General features: G+C 44.2%; 1 protein-coding gene across 4 annotated transcripts in view; it reads right to left on the bottom strand.

Annotated features, from left to right (window-relative positions):
- The window catches only part of Kcnip1 (potassium voltage-gated channel interacting protein 1), a 379007-nt gene that overhangs the window by 56078 nt on the left and 308838 nt on the right, over positions 1-14091 (bottom strand). The gene's annotated exons all lie outside the window — the stretch shown is intronic.

The following is a 14091-nucleotide window of genomic DNA, read 5'->3' as shown; positions in this document are numbered from 1 at the left end:
CCACGTTGGTGCTGAGAGGTGGTCAGGCCTGCTTCTCATCTTTTTTTTCCTTACTGCTGAGAAGATGCAACCCGAGTCCTTATTTTCTAGTGCTCCAGATCAATAGGTCTATCCATTTCTGAGCTCTTAGGTATGTGTATTTTATTTCACATTCTACTATAGCAAATGAAGAAATGCTTTAAAAGGCTTATGCATTGCTTTCCTAAGGTCGTCACAACAAATTACTTACCAGCTGATAGCTAAAGTAGTGAAAGTTTATACTCAGCACCAGAGGTCAGAAGTTCAACATCTTATGCTGAAATGAAAGAGCTAGCAAGGCCACAGCTTTGAGGAGGCTCACAGGAAACCAATTCTCTACCTCCTCTAGTTTAGGGCACAGGGGACTGCCAGCACACCTTGGCTTTCTGACACATCACTCCAATCTCCATTTCTGTCTCCCTGCCTTCATCTCACCTGTCTGTTTCTCATTTCTAGCTGCCTCTCAGGCCATTTGTGATGGCATCTGGGACCCATTCAAGTAATCCGGGATAATCTCATCTCACACCATTAATTTCATCACATCTATAAAGAACTTTTTCTTTTAAGGTAACTGATAGACATTCCAGGGTGCACATCTGTTCTTTTTATGCAGCCATCATTCAGCTTTCTACAAACCTTGTTATATTAGGTCATGAGGACTTCACCAAGAGAAATAGCCTAGATGCACGCTGAGTGGATTAGCGATATTTTGCATGTTCCAGGCACAATTTAAGCATAAGGCTATGTATATTTAGAGAAGAAACCCAAAGTCTCAAAATAAGTCTTGAAGTAGTTACTTCATGGTCATTCTGTTTGAAGTGAGAGCTCAAGTCTCAATGTTTTTTAGACTTATGAATTTGGCTCTTCAACAATATGCAGCCTTTGTATATCAGAACTGTTCTGATGTCCAGGTCAAACACTGGATGGGTAATCTATGAAGTATTAGGTGATAAGTTGAATCCAGACACATATGATAGTGGGCTTCTTAAGAACTGTATTCAATCTTATCACTTTCAAGTGGATGTAGCAAGCCTCCAGAGCAACTTAGATGTAGGAGATGTAAGATGTGGCTATAGGTGAGAGACCTTGTTTGAGAGACACTGATGTATGCCTCACTGTCTTAGTTGGTGACTTGACGTGGAATAGTGAATGCCTTCTGAAGTTGCTATGGCGGAGCTTATAGGTATGGCTAGACATGACTCTTTGGGAAAATAGTGATCTTACCTAGTAGAGATGAGGTTGCTGGTGAGGCTGGCCCACCAAGCAGCATGTGACAGAGAGACAGCTAATGAACTTGTAAAGCTCTCTGAACTTCTAGAATCTGCTCACCTGCCTTTACCCCACCCCCTGAAGCACTTGCTAATCCTCAGTTAGGTAGAAGCAGTGAGGAGTTCAGTTGATTAGCAGGTACCACAGTGAAAACTGAGTATGTGTGATGACAACTCACAGGGCAATGGTATTTCTAGGAGTCTTACTTGAGAAACTTCTATACCAACTCCAAAGGAAAGAATTATACTGCCCAGAGACAGTATAACAATGCATTATTTTCTCCCCCTAATGAATATTATATTCTTTTGGGGGGGATGCTTTCAGGTCAAAGAAGTATTAAGCATGATGAAGCACAGCTGTAGGTAGGAAGGTTGACCTTTCCCAGTGTGTCTTTCATTTAATTCTTTATGCAGCTATAGGAACATGACTGCTGCTGTTATGAATTGAATTACACACCCCCAATTGTTATAAATTGAATTGTATCTTCCCAAAAGGCTTATTGAAGTTCTAACTCCAACCCTTATTTGGAAATAAGGTCTTTGCAGACATAATGAAGTTACAATGAGATTATTAGAGTGGGCCCTGACACAACATGACTGCTGTCCTTATAGAAGGGGAAATCACCACATGAAGCTAGATACACACAGGGAGGAGAAGAGGCTAGGCGGATGCTGAGATTGGGTCACACTGCCAGAAGCCAAAGGCCACCTGGAGTGCCATAAGGTAGAAGAGGCCAGAAGGATCCTTCCCAAGATGCAGACTCCAGAGTTTGCTATCACCTTGATTTTGGACGTCTAGCCTCCAGAACCATGAAAGGGTACTTGTCTGTTATTTTAAAACATCTAATTTGTAGTAACATGGTATACAGCATCTAGGAAATTAATAGAATGATTGTACTAATTTCTCTTTCTTATAAATGAGGAAAATGAAAGAGAGGAGAAAGGACTTGTTGAAACTCACTAATAATGTAGAGCACACCCAGGTCTGCATCTCAGCCGTTCTGACCCTGTACCCCACATCTCTGCACCACTCTAGCATTGCCCCTAAGAGAATATATTAAGAATAAGGCTAAGATCCTGATAGAGACTACAGATGAGTTCCACAAAGGTGTGCCACTCCCCTTGGAGTGACTCTGTCACGTGGCTACCGGAGCTCTTTCCTGGAGGTGTGCTCTTTCTACAGTACTCACTCCAGGAAGTTAACAGAGCTTCTAATGTCAGACACATGAAAAATGACACTCCACACCTTATTGTGGGGGCCCTAGCCTATGAGCCCATGTGTGCTATAGGCTTAACGACAGATTGCAGACCTCATCTGGACCAGCTTACTTACTGATGGTGTATAAAGCAGAAGGTAGAACTCTAGAGGCAGGCACTTCCACCTTGCAACTGCTGCATCTTCGGAAATTTTATTTAACTTTTCTCAATCTGCCCTCTTATGTAAAAGGAATAATGACATCTACTTTCCAGCATTATTTATTTATTTTCCTTAAAGTGTTACTCTGCAGGTTGCACTCACTTGTGAATATAAATCCACTTAACACTATTCTTGATGCATTGTAGGTACTGAATAAATGCTCACTCTTTCTTTTCCTTCATGTAGGGCTTCTAGCAATAGTGCTAAATGTATGTCCCTACTTTTTTAACTTTACCCCCTCCCCATTTCTATAACATCAGATGGATGACTGACGTCCTCCCTGGTAGCAAAGTAGGAAAGCTACAATCTTCAGAAGCACGAGTGGGCTGGGGAGGTAGATGGATACTTCTGGATACAAGAAGGGAAGAACAGAATGTTTCAACATCACCCTTAGCCTCATGAGGAAGCGGGCAGCACATGCACTCACTCACAGTGTCAGTTAGTAGCTACTCTGAAGCTCTGAGCAGGGCTGAAACCTGTTTCCTTGGAATCTGTTGAGCACCAGAAGCATACTGTGTCTGTTATGGGTGGGTCAGCTGAGCTTGGGTCTTTGACAGGGTACACTTAAGAGACTACATCTCTTTGCGCATGTGGAACTATTCATACAGATTTTTAGATTTCATGTGTTTCTTAAGGAAAAAAATATTTCTAAATGTGCATCAGCTTTCAACATCTCAGGAAATTAGGGTTATAAAACTATCGATTCACTACATTTTAGCTAGAGCTAAAATTACTTCCACACACGGGCCCAACACAGACGGTCCAGTTGGCTGGAATGGCTGAAGCAGAGATAAGGGACTCAGAGTTTAGCTATCATCGCAATCTGCAAAGCTCAGTTAAGACAATTAGCTCTAAAATTAAAACATGCCAGAAAGATTTCTTTCCTTTGAGACAAGGTCTCAGTCTGCAGCCCTGGCTGGCTTGGAACTTATGATTAGGTTGGCCTTGGACTCAAAGAGATCCATCTGCATCTGCCTCAAGAGTGCTAGGACCAAAGGCAGGTACCACCACATCCAGCCTAATGGAGGAGACCCAGGTCAGGCACGGTGGCGTTACACCTTTAATCCCAGCACTCAGCAGGCAGATCTCTGTGAGTTCGAGGCCAGTCTGGTCTACAGAATGAGTTCCAGAGCAGTCAGGGATACATAGAGAAACACTGTCTTGAAAAACCAAACAACAGCAACAACAGCATCAAAAGGAGACCCAGATTCTTAAGAAGTGATTGGTATTTTAACTAGTTATTGGTATACAAACCATATCTCGTTATTATGTAGAATTTAGTCGTGCAATGCCTGTTGGAAGGGAACTTCTGCCCATGCTATGCAGTTATCGGAGAATGTGTATCGCATACATTTGCATATACTTTGTGTATGTATGTATGGACTGTGATTGCTGAAGGCTGGCATTGTTTAATACTCTGCTCCTCAAATTTCAGATCTTTCCAGGGTCTTAGTTTTATGTGATAAAAATCAAACAGAGAAACTGTATTGGGAACAGCATCTCACAAAAAGGAAGGAAAATAAGTAGAGTTCCCTTAAGTTTGAAAAACTTGCTACTAACTTTGTTTCATGTGGCTTTTAATTCTTTTATTTTTAAAACTTCTTAATTCAATTGTACAAGTTTGTGAGACATCATGTGACAACTTGGCACATGTATACAGCATATGATAATCAACTCCAGGTATATTTCAAAGTTCCATTATCTTCAACATTAAAACATTTTGATTAGAGCATACTAATTGCAAATTTCTAAGGGAAATGGCCTGAAGCTTTAACACACACACACACACACACACACACACTCATACCAGCAGCATCAGGGTAATCAACACTTTCACTTCCTTGTCATTACTCAAATGGTCACATATGAGCAAGTTCTTGTGTTCTGCAGAGCAATGCAAGAGACTGCAGTTTGAAAAACTACCTATTATATATTTTACTATAACCAGAAGAGAGGAACTCAAATGCTCCAAACCACTACTAATTTTGCAATCATAAACAATGCTGGTGACCTGGATTTATAGCTACATTCTCATTAAGAACTGGAATTAAAGTCACAGCTGATAAAGTGGTTTTAGAACGAGGGTCTTTATGAAGGTTGAGTGTTAGGGAAAGGAGCCAGCGTTTGTTAAATGTTTTCTCATTGTTGGGCTGTGATTAGCATTTTACCTCCCTATAATCTTTTCAGCTACTGAAAGTTAATCAACATCATAATGACTTTTAAAAGTCTCTGGCTCCTACCAAAATGTGCATATTTATCAGACACCTTCCTGGAGAAGTATGCACTTTGCTCATTTCACTCAGCAAGCAAGCCGGGACTCACATGCGCTCCGGGGCGCGGCACAGTTCAGCACCACGGACAGCGCCAGGACCGCAGAGGGAAGGCTGGTGCACGCGGCGCCATCAAATCCTCTAGGACTCAGCGCTACTCTTCTGAACTACTTTTACAGCAATCGAAAGCCGGAAAACACATTCGTATAAAACGGGGAAGCTCCAGGGCTCGCTTACCGTCCGACAAGTCAATCAGCCCGAGGTAGTGCAATAGTTTCAGAGAGGAACACACGACCACCACTATCCCCAAGGTCTGGAGCCCTTCCGACTCGCCCTCTGTCAACATCTCTGATCCCAGGGGGGCAGGCAGGACCCAGACAGGCATTTAAAGCTGGAAAACCGCGCTTCTTTCCTGCTGTTCCAAGTGCACGGTTATTTCCACCAGCCTCGCTTCCTCTCACTTTCTCCCTCCCTCCTTTCCACTCCCCCTCCACCTCTCTCCTCCTACCTTGCAATCTCTATGTTTCTTGGTAATCTTTGCTTTTATTTCCCGGTTTCTTAAGGTAATTTCTCCTAAGGTTTAACCAGCTCCTAAACATCTGCTAGCAGAGAGAAACATCAATTGGCAACACCTCATGGAATATTCTCCGAAGGATTCAGGGGTTTCTGTGCCAGTGTACACTGTTTTAAAGACAAAGACACTGATTGCTTCAGATCCCAGACCCAGAGTTGAAAGCTCCCCCACCCTCCCCAAACAATTTGTCTTTACTTTTCCAGTGAAAAATCAGACAAACTGGTTCTAGAATACAGGCGATTCTAACGTTGACATTATGGAGACGATCACCAAGAAAGTTACCATAAAGTGGGCACACCCACCATGTCTGTGTCCTGGCAGTCTCCTAACAGTGTCAGGAGTTAAGGTGGTGGTCAAGCTGAGCACGTGATCCCAGGGCTGCAGGGAAAGAGCCCATCCAGAGGTAAAATACAGGGAAGCAAAGGAGTGATGCTGTTCTAAACGTTCAGGTTCTGTTCAGACTTCAGTCTCTTACACAGAATGCCAGCAGTAAGCTTGCTGGGGGAAAGTATCCAGCCCACTGAAGGGGGAAGACTGGAGACTTCACAGACACCTGACCTCTGGCACAATCCTGCACCTCCAGGGGGGCCCAGACTCCTCTGTGGCTCAGCTGACCTGACCTTCACCGAGAGACCAGAATGAGGGTCTCAGAGATGCACTAAGAAACACTGGGCCACATCTTGGAGACATGCTGTGTTGGCAACTGTGTGAGGAAGGGGACTGTCTTGGATTGTCAGCAGAAATGCAAATATTTAAATAAAACTGAATATGTTTCTTTCATCCAGAGATTTTACTTGTAGGGATGAATACCTACATGCACCAATATGGACAGACATATTCTTTGTTCACCTGGTTATAGAAAAAAAAAAGGACTGAAAAATTTTCCGTGCTTATCACTATAGGGCATGAGGAAAAAGAATACCATGTAGCCATTATAACAATATGGCATACCCATGTATCTTTCGGTGTGGGCTCTAAAAATATATCATTACATGGAAAAATAAGTTTGTTTTCACATTACCATTTTAATGTTGAAAACAGATATACATCTCCTAATATACACATAAAATATTTCTAGATGGATATAATGATCATTGGTGAATTTGGTTGCCTCTGTACAGAATTAAGGGACTGGATTAAAGGGTGACCCATTATTGAAGTTTTTCTCACATATCTTATTTTATTTTCTCACATATCTTATTTTCTCACATATATTATTTAAAATAATAGTAATGACTAAGTGTGAGCATCAATCTCTCCCCCTTCCCTTTCTTTGAGACAGGGTTTCTCTGTGTAGTCCTGGTTGTCCTAGAACTAGCTCTGTAAACCAGGCCAGCCTTGAGCTCACAGAGATCCATCACCTGCCTCTGCCTCCAAAGTGCCAGGATTAAAGGTGTGTGCCACCACCACCCAGCTCTCTTCTTATTTTAAAAGGGGGAATAGTCTACATGTCTGAGTTTTACGTGTCTGTGTTCAACCTCACTGGTGTCTGGACAATGGTATCCTGGAGTAATACTCAGTTTTCTGTTGCTCTAACAAAACAAGTGGGGCATTTTATAAATAAAAAGCTTATTTAGCTCACAATTCTTGTCATTTGCATGTTTGACTCTGGTGAGGGAACCAGAGGAGACAGCATTGTGATGGTGGGAGCGTGTGTGGACCTGGGGCAAGAGACTGGACAGCCAGGTTTGCCGGTGATACAATAAGTTGTTTCAGAACCCTTTATGGCCAGAGCTGACTCATGCTCTTCAGGCAGCATTAATTCACTTCGGTGGGGGGAGCCCCAAGTGACCTAATTACTGCCTCCTAGACCCCAACTGTTAAAGGTTCCACTGCCTCAACATTGTCCTTCTGGGGACCAAGCCTTCAATACATGAATGCCTGGGAGCCAAACCATGTCCAAATGAAAGTACCTAGAGTTGTCTTGTATTATCTTATAAAGCTATTTTTTCCTAAATTAAAAGAGCAGCCATTGGCATGGTAGAAACGTTGATACCTCAGAAACAGCAAGTGTTGTAAATGAGCATTTCTTCTCATTGCTTCTGGTTTACAAGACGCCACAATCCCCTTCCAGATCCCACTGATCTGGATGGAAATTGGACCAATCCACCTGTGCAGACTTTTCTTATTTAAGCATGTTTTTTACCCTCTGAGGGAGAGTGCCTGTGACCCCACAAGGATTGGGGTATCCAGACATGTGACATGACAATGGGCATGTGAGACCCTCAAGTTTCCTGTAAACCAGCCCTTTGTTCTGGCTTCTCTAGCCTGAGCCTTGTCCTCACCTGTCCCTTTCCTTCTATTTGTTGCTTCCTTTCTAGCAACTCTCAGTCCCCAGGACCACGCTGCTCTGGACCCTCTTGCCTCTGCCTTCATCTTTGCAGACTCATGCGTGCGTGCTTAGATGAGAGCTCTGAGCAGACAGCTCCATCTCACCGTCTCTCTTGGGATTCTGCCACACCCCCACTTTCACTTATTTCCCTATTTGACATCACACACATTTCCACTTCATTCTACCGCCAGATTTTTTTTTTTTTTTTTTTTTTTTTTTTTTTGGTATCTATGAGATGCAGGAAACCAGAGTTAATGGCTTGCCACCGTCCTCTGTGAATGAATGGTGCAAGGGGACATGGTGGCTCCACGGTCTGCTCTGCTGTCGTCGTGTAAGAGTTTAAAGACTTCCAAGGACTCAGAGGCAAAGTTCCCTTCTGATTGTCTCATAATTCTAAATTTTAGAGACAGCAGAACATCAAACTATTACTTCCAAGAAACTGCAAGGTGCACACAGAACTCTTCCTCAACCCCAGGAAGAACAGAGGGAATTTCAGGTCCCCTGGATGGGGCTCCACCCACTTGAGTCCAAGACTGCAGCATCCCTAGACATCCAGCTGATAAAAGTTGTGTCTGTGGCTTGGCATTTGTGAGGATGTCATGACTCACTGACTTTGGGAAATGCTTCTCCCATAGCAGTCTCATCCACCTGTGTGACTGTACAGAGCTTCCCCTACCCACGTCCCCACTTTAAACTCCTACCTTTCACTTGATGAGAAAATTTTGCTCTTATTGGGCCATTTGTGAAATTCATTTTGCAACTTGCTATTTCTTATTTCCAGTGGATTTTATAATGTAAATCTGTTTACATTGGCGATCTAAGCATGCACAGAACTTGACAATTTTTTCACTAATTTATCCCAAATTACTATTTTTGGCCAGGAATTTTCAATTGCTGGCTTTCTTCAGTCCGACACTAGCAGGCATATGCTATAAGAAACAAAGGCTTGATCCTGTGAGAGAAGCTCGCTGGGTGACGATGGGTTGTAGGTACTAGGCTTCTGACTTTTTTCTGACTCTGATACCTCAAAAGACCGGGTTCCAATATGGGTCTCACACTCTGACATGAAAGTCCTGCTGTGTTTTGTGAGGTCTCTCAGGAATCCTGGGAACCAAGATGCCCATCCTTATAAGTAGTGAATTTCTGCCAAATAATCATAGAGCCCCTGGGTTTGAATTTTAACTCTGTCTCCTTGCAGATGGGTGACCTGAGTCAAGTTGCTTTAATCTCTTCTCTTTCTCATTTCCATGCGATGGATCAATCATCTGGCCTTACATAGTCTGGGTGTGCACTGTACCATTGAGCTGTAACCTCAGCCTTCACTTAAACTTTCAGATCCAGTGTCCTTACGTATGGACAGTAACTCTTTTTTTTTTTTTTTTTTTTTTTGGTTTTTCGAGACAGGGTTTCTTTGTGTAGCTTTGTGCCTTTCCTGAAACTCACTTGGTAGACCAGGCTGGCCTCGAACTCACAGAGATCCGCCTGCCTCTGCCTCCCGAGTGCTGGGATTAAAGGCGTGCGCCACCACCGCCCGGTAGTAACTCTTATATCATAAGACCATTGCAATACCGAAGCAAGGCAGTACCACGGGGTACTTGGCACACTCCTGGGCACACAGTGACTAGCATGGAGCAAAGAGGATGCCAGACTGACTGAATTGCATATTCACTCACCTCCTTTTTGGTCCCTAAGCTTTCTCATCTGTCAAACAGAATCGACAAGTCATAGTTGTATAGTTGACAGGTTTTGATCTGGGGAATGTAACGGGTCTATTTCAGACTTCTGGAAATCTCTGGGTTGTTGAATTTCTGTTCTTCAGCCACAACTCTTCCTTCCAGGCAGATGTTCTCAGCTGAGAATAATTTGTTGCTTAAACTCTGCCTGAGTGTCTACCCCAAGCAGTCGTGAAATCAAATTCTATTTTAGCTAGTTACATCTGCATCCCCCAGCTAGCTCGCTGCTGTGTAATCTGAAGCTAATGTAGGGACCCTGTGGATCAGTGACCCACAGGAGGGAGCCATCCATTTGGGTAACTGAAAACACATGCAATACTCCACCTATATGCTCTTGACTCAACGAGGCTTGCTGCTAGCATGCGACTTCTCTGAGTGGTTCTCCAGCTCTTGGGCCGCTGAGACAAACTGTTCAGTTGATGCTCCCTGCTAAGGCACTGTCTAAATTTCATTTGGATAAACTAATTTGGTAGGAACCTCATTTTCTGGAATGTTCTGTTGCAGTTGGTATAAATATAATGCCAATAATTGCACCTGGAGTTTTCTTTTCTTTAAAAGGTGCGAAAGAAATGAAAGAATTCCTCAGAGCACCACCAAAGAGCCCCTGATCTGACCTGAAAGCAAATTATTTAACTGCAAAATGGTAATGGTTCAGAGAAAAAAATAATTATTATTCCCATCACCAGTCAAAATGAGAAAATTGTTTCTGTGTTCTTGAGCCTAGCTCCTTGCTTGGTGCCCTTTTGGGGGCACAGTCTGGGCTTGTTTAAATTAGTTTTCTAATGATGATTGTAATCGTACAATAATATAGTAATGATGTCTACCTTTTTTCCTACCTCCTTTTCCCTCCTCCCTTATTCTTTCCTAGCTCAGTTGGTCTCTGTCTCCCTAAGTTATGTGTGCATCTTTTACACTGTGAATAGACCAGGAGAAAAGCCTTACATATATCAGAAGGTCAACAACATCAGAAAATCCCATTAGGAGTTATTACTGCTTATCTCTTTTAAACTCTTTGTATATTTCTGCTTTTCAACAAATCCTTGTTAAGAACATACTGTGCCATGATTCCTAATCAAGTTTTCAGATAGGACACAACATGACCTGTTGCAGAGAAAAGACAGCAAGGGCAAGGGAGGGAAGCTACCTGTGCCTGGCTCCCATGCAGCAGGCAGCGTGCTTGACTCCATTCAGCTTTCCTCTGTTGTCTTAATTATTGCAGCAATCAAGGGGGATCTCGCTAGTGTCAATGTAACAGTGCAATGTTAGACAGACTGCGCCCAGCTAGCAGTTCTCTTTCATAATCTTGTCTCTGGGAGGAGGTGCCTTGCTTTAGGCAGCTTTCCCTGGGTCTGGCTGGGCTGACTTTCCACCCCCATCATGCCCCACCTGTTCTCCCATAACCCTACTCCCACCCTCCATTCCCATTTCCTCGGGAGCCAGTTCTCAACTAGGATCTTCTTGTTTGATAATTGGCTCCATGGAGACCCAGGAGAGGGAAGGGGGACCACTGTAGAGAAGCCTGCTGGTTTCTCCCCTTGCAATTTAAAAAAATACTGGGGGAAATCTCATTGCAGCTATCAGGGAAGTCAAATTGGAAGAAGCCTGGGCCTTGTTTTCAGGGTCCCCTGTCCTTTGGAATGAATGGTCAGGAACCAGTTCTCCAAACTTGGAGCCTGTAACACATCTCCCTTTTTAATCTCTTCAACGTTTGCCTCTCCTTCCTTGGCTCCAGGCCCAGGAGCAGAGCTGTGGGTTCTGGATTAAAACAGGCCAGAGAGCAGAGTTCTGCTTCCACCGACAGTGAAAAGGCACTGAACACAACCATCAGCGAGGGCCAGCATTTGTGTGGTTCATCAGTGGCTCGTCATTGTGTTAGTCTGAGCAAAATTTGGCCATTGTCAGTTGAAGTAACCAGCGAGTAATGGTGTTTGGATACTCACTGGCTTGTTTCCATATTTCCTCCTCTGCTTTCTCAGGAGGGCTCTGGGCTCTGGGCTCTGTCAGAATTTCAGCAGAAATTCCAAGACAATGCACACATGTGTAACCCAGCCTTACATTCCGGCTTAAGCTAATTAACTTGGGGCCTCTCCTCTGTCTCCTTTCCTCTCACATTTCCTCCTCCTCCCTCATTTTTTGCTTCATAGGAAGAAATTGCCAGAGATGCTGCAGTTCCCAGATGCACACAGCAGCCCCGCAGCACAACAAAGAATATTGGCCCCCAAACATGTACAGAGGTGGGAGAAGTTGCCTTCCAGAGCACACCCACGAGGATGACTGCCTCACAGGTGTGTTTTCTCATTCACCAGCTATTGCCAATTAACCCTCCAAAGCCATTTACCTAATGTACACTTCAACTAGTAAAATGCACTTCGTACATCGCAAACCTGAGGCTTTGAAGGAGCACAGAGTGGCCCAGACAAGGATGGCCAGTGACAGGACACTAATTAAACCTTGACAAAGACGCAGATGTTGAAGAGAAACCATGTCCTTCGGTTAAAGGGTCATTTGCCAGTTTCTATCTCGATTGCTGAGAACTACACACATGGCTTCTGGCATCTCCCCCTAACTGTACAAATTGGCAGGAGAGGGTTGCACAGCTTGATGACATAGGCTCTGAAAGTCAGATGGAACTGCAGTCAGGCCCCAAAGACAATTACATTCTAGCTCTTGCCTGAGAAAATACCCAAGCTCCAGTCTCCTCATCTGAAGGATGGAGTCCCCGATAAGCAACATCACAGTATTGGGATGGGGATGGAGTGACAGGTGACTATCAGTACCGGGTGTCACAGTCAATGTCCTCACCTCGTGGGGGAGTCAGGCAGCCAGACTGAAGTCAGATCATTGTCTGACAATGATCAGTTCATTTCAAGGGTGTCGAGTTGTCTTCCTAAGAGCTGAAGACTCCTAGCTCCATTATGACAATCTGGACCCCAGTGAGTGGGGCAGTCCACAGGGATTGCTGGTAGTTAGAATTCACCAAACACTTGGAACAACAGATCTCAGTGGTTGCAGAAGTATTGAGTAACGCAAGGAAGTCAGGCAAATACTGCCACGGTACTCCATTCCCTAGGGACCTGCTGTACTAGACAAACCAGGATGACTGTTAATCAGAACACCAATGGCATGCAAATGGTGACCCGAAAACAACTCATTTTCCCTCCGATTAGAATAGAAGTCCCGTCCTCTAGTGTTATTGCTGTTAACCTGTCCACCTTTGAAGACAACCCATCAAGACCTGTCACCTGGGCAAAAGGTCACAGTGTGGGATTAGCAGAGTCCACATGAACAATGCCTGCCTTCCTGCATCTCATTTTCAGCGGTCCTCCAAGTTCTCCTCCATCCCCCTCCCTCCTGGGAAGACATTTGTCTTCAGAGGCTGGCAATGAGGCATTTGCCAGTACACCCATTCTGACATATTTTACATATGCTCCAAGAAGCAGAGGCTAAATTACACTGGTGAGTTATTAAAAACAGCTCTCAACGCTATTATTATTTATTGCATTTCCAATTCTCAGCAGCAGCTGATTACACTGCTTAATCTTGTACTTTTTAAAAAATTTCCCACCCTGAAATGAATTCTCCCTGCAATGAATGAGCAAGGTCAGCCACGCTGAGCCCCCTAAGAAAAAGACAGTTTAGGTTCTGGGTGGGAAGAGGTGTGAGGCCACCTTGGTCTCCCTAGAGCTGGAGTCCCCCCACTTGAAATGTGAACACTCTTCTCTGCAATGTCTCCAGAGGGAACTCCTCAAATTTGAGATCTCACAGCCAGGCCCTTCTACCCAGTCTCTGTGGCTGCCATCTTTAGCTGCTGCTGACAGTTCTTGGTTCTTGGTGCAAGGCACCTCCCTGCCTTCCTTCCCCAGCCCCCCCCCCCAGGCTGGGCTTGGTCGTCACCCTGGCTGCTTTTCTTCCAAAATTGGTCCCTGCCTTCCAAGTTTCCAGCATGGGGTCTGTCAGCTGAAACGCTGAGTCTGCCTGGATTTTCTCGGCCACCTTTTCCTTTCAGGCTCAGCGTAAGGGCTCTGTTCTTTGTGAAGCCTCCCAGGGAGGCATAGGAGGTTTCCTCTTGCTTCCAGCAAGCCCCATGCTTATGCCCATTGGAAGACCTGACACACTGTTCTGTTGGCGAGTAGTCATGTGACTCTTGTTACACAGCCAGCTGATTGAGAGCAAGATAGATCGAAGGTGTTTAAGTCCCCAACATAAAGTCTAACACAAAGTAAGCACTTCAGGGATGAAGTCCAAAACTGAAAGCGGTATAGTATAGTGCAGTAATTAGTGCAGAGCTCTCTTTAAAACCAAATTTATTGTTAAAATTTATGTGTATAGGTGTCTGTGGAGGCTAGAGGAAGTTGTCCAATACATAAGAGCTGAAATTGCTGGTGGTCTTAAGCTGCCTTATGTAGGTAGGTGCTGGGAACCAAACTCTGGTCCTCTGGAAGAACGAAGAGTGCTCTAAACCGCCAAGTCATCTCTCTG

This window comes from Peromyscus leucopus, chromosome 8b, assembly GCF_004664715.2.
Source record: "Peromyscus leucopus breed LL Stock chromosome 8b, UCI_PerLeu_2.1, whole genome shotgun sequence".
Lineage (NCBI taxonomy): Eukaryota > Metazoa > Chordata > Mammalia > Rodentia > Cricetidae > Peromyscus > Peromyscus leucopus.
Note: the sequence above shows the minus strand (reverse complement) of the source record. Positions and strands in the feature narration are given on the sequence as shown.